At 51.3% G+C, this 2,877-nt stretch overlaps 1 non-coding gene across 1 annotated transcript; it reads left to right on the forward strand.

Moving 5' to 3' along the window:
- The first annotated feature begins 1,734 nt into the window (after positions 1–1,734).
- Positions 1,735–1,808, forward strand: Trnat-cgu. The gene has a single exon. It is a non-coding gene; the product is annotated as a tRNA-Thr (tRNA).
- Positions 1,809–2,877: the final 1,069 nt, after the last annotated feature.

A 2,877-nucleotide genomic window follows, 5' to 3' on the forward strand; every position in this document is an offset into this window, starting at 1 on the left:
GCACTCAGGAGGCAGAAGTGGGAGGATCGCCCCGAGTTCAAGGCCACCCTGAGAATACATAGTGAATCCCAGGTCAGCCTGGGCTAGAGTGAGACCCTACCTTGAAAACAAACAAACAAACAAACAAGATCAGTCCCTCCTTGGCCGGAATAATCTCCAGAAATCTTTTTCTTAGTGTTCTAACAGTAAGCAAATGACTCTAACCACTGAGCCCTCTTCCCTGCTGTGCGTCACGCCTGCTAGCTAGCTGTAAGGCGGGAAGGAGGTGACAGAGCCATGTGGAGTTGAGGAATGAAACTCTGCTTTTGTGCTTTCAGACCTGTGGTTCAGGTCGAGACAAGCAGGTTCCAGAAGGTACATGAGGAGGATGCAGTGACACAACTCTCTCCAAAAAGAAAGGGGTTTGTGGTAAACCAAGAATTTGTACGCGCTGAACGTTCCAGAGAAACGACGCCCCTAGGGGCCCACCGCTTGCGAGCCTCGAGGCCTCAGTGCTGCTGCTGATGCTCGGAAACTCCAAGTTCCGCACTCCTGATGCCCCCCAGTGGCTGTCCTGGAGGAGAAAACACACGCTGTTGCGGAGGATCAAGTATCAGCGACCAGGCTGGCCTTGAACTCAGGTCACTGCTCCGGGTGGGGAGTTAACTTTAAGGCTGTGACTAGAAGACACATTTGTGTCCTGCCCACTGCCCCCCTCTCAGCTGTACCCACTCGGAATTCGGGTCCTGCTTTGGGGACTGAGTTAACCTTTGCTGAGGGTGTTCCAGGGCAGGCCTTCACGCCTAAAATTCAGGACCTATTGATACTTGATGCGAGTTTTCGCATTCATCCTCCACTCAGAAAAAGATGGGTTCAGCTCCTCAACAGCAGGAGCTCGTCCTGAGGGACCCGCTCCCGTGTGCCAGCCCCGGTCCTCCTGCGTCGCAGAGCCCGGGCCGCCGATGCTCCCCGGGCCTTTCGCGGCCCCGCGCGCTGCCCCCGCGGGCGCCCAAGGACCCCGGCAAAGAGGAGAACGCATCGCATCTTCTGCAAGATGGTTTTCAGAACAGCCCGGGGAAAACAAGCCCAGGGGGAGGGAGAAAAAAAAAAAGAGAACAGAACAGAACAGATCAAGAGAACAAAGAAAGGGTGGGAAGAAAGCAGGCCGAGAGCTGGGGTCTCTTGCGCGCGTTTCTGGCGCCCCCCGCCGCCCTCCGAGGGCTCTGCGGAGCGCAGCCTCGCCGGCCTCCTGGGAAGCCTCCTGGGAGCCTCGAGAAGACCGAGGCCGGTGACACCTGTAGCGCACAGCGCCTCGACACCCCGTCCCCAGCTCGGCGGGCAGCTTCCCGCGCGCGCCCCGGGCGGGTTCCTGCGCTGCACACGCGGCCAGCTGTTCTGTCCACGTCCTGGAGGAGTCAGAGGCGCACGTACGCCTGCACGTGCAGAGCCTATCTGCGGGTCTTCCTGCTTCCCGAGGGCGGTCTGTCACTTTGCACAGCCTGCATCTTTTCCGAAATACCTTTCCTTGTGATAAGGGGGGTGGTGGGGCGGATTCTTTTCTCTACCACTGGAATACCTAGTATTTTTCCTCTGGCCGTTATATCTCCAGCCAGAGAAAATATGTCTTTCTGGAACTGATGTATTTTTCCTGAAGACAACAGGCATCGCGGGGTAACAATGGGAATGAATTCTTTTTTGTGCCTAATCGAAGTAAAATGAAATAGATTTAGCTACTCTTCCCACCTCCCGCCAATTGGCTCCATGGCTTAGTTGGTTAAAGCGCCTGTCTCGTAAACAGGAGATCCTGGGTTCGACTCCCAGTGGGGCCTTGTGTTTTCATCTCTTACTCTCCAGTAGGAGACAATTGTTTACAGGTTGGCTTGACTGTAATCTGGTTTTGTCACATTTTTATTTTATTTTATTTTTGGTTTTTCAAGGTAGGGTCTCACTCTAGTTCAGGCTGACCTGGAATTCACTACGTTGTCTCAGGGTGGCCTTGAACTCACGGTGATCCTCCTACCTCTGCCTACCGAGTGCTGGGATTAAGGCGTACACCACCACGCCCGCTAGATTTTAATTTTTTTAAAGAAAGCAATTCTTATGAAAATTATTCAAATTCAGAATTTTGCCAAAGGTGACTGCAATAATGTGGGGTGTAGGGATTGCTGTCCCATGTCTGAAGTGTGTTAGTAAAACATTGTCCTGTGAACAAAGCAGGTGAAACAAAAAAGACGCCAGGAAAGGGCTCTCCCCGTTCTTTGGGGAAGTTCTTGAAGAATACAGCTTCATTGTAATCAGTGGTTGAAGGTCATCTTGGAATCTAGAGTTCATATGAAGCTTGGTGGCCCAATAGCTGTCTTCCTCAACTCTTTTGCAGAAGTAACAAAAACCCAACCTCCTTCTTGGAGGTTTAAAACTGGAGTCTTGGGCTGGAGAGATGACTTAGCAGTTACCGTGCTTGCTGGCAAAGCCAAAGGACCCAGGTTCAATTCCCCAGTGCCCACTTAAAGCCAGATGCACAAGGTGCATGCACCTGAAATTCATTTGCAGTGGCTAGAGGCCCTGGCACACCCATTCTCTCTAATAAATAAAATATTTTAAAAAAACACCTTGGGGTCTTGAGTTGCCCACTAAGAAAGTGCTGGCCGCTTGGGGCTCTTCCAAAACTGTTGATTCTAAAACTTTCACATTTCTATGAAATTTCTCAAAAGTTAGCTTTATTTAATTATTTATTTTCATTTTTCGAGGTAAGGTCCCCCTCTAGCCCAGACTGACTTGGAATTCTGTAGTCCCAGGCTGGCCTCGAACTCACAGCACACAGCAATCTTCCTACCTCTGCCTCTGGAGTGCTAGGACTAAGGACATGCTCCATCATGCCCAGCATTATTATCATTATTA

This window comes from Jaculus jaculus, chromosome 13 (genome assembly GCF_020740685.1).
Source record: "Jaculus jaculus isolate mJacJac1 chromosome 13, mJacJac1.mat.Y.cur, whole genome shotgun sequence".
Taxonomy (NCBI): Eukaryota; Metazoa; Chordata; class Mammalia; order Rodentia; family Dipodidae; genus Jaculus; species Jaculus jaculus.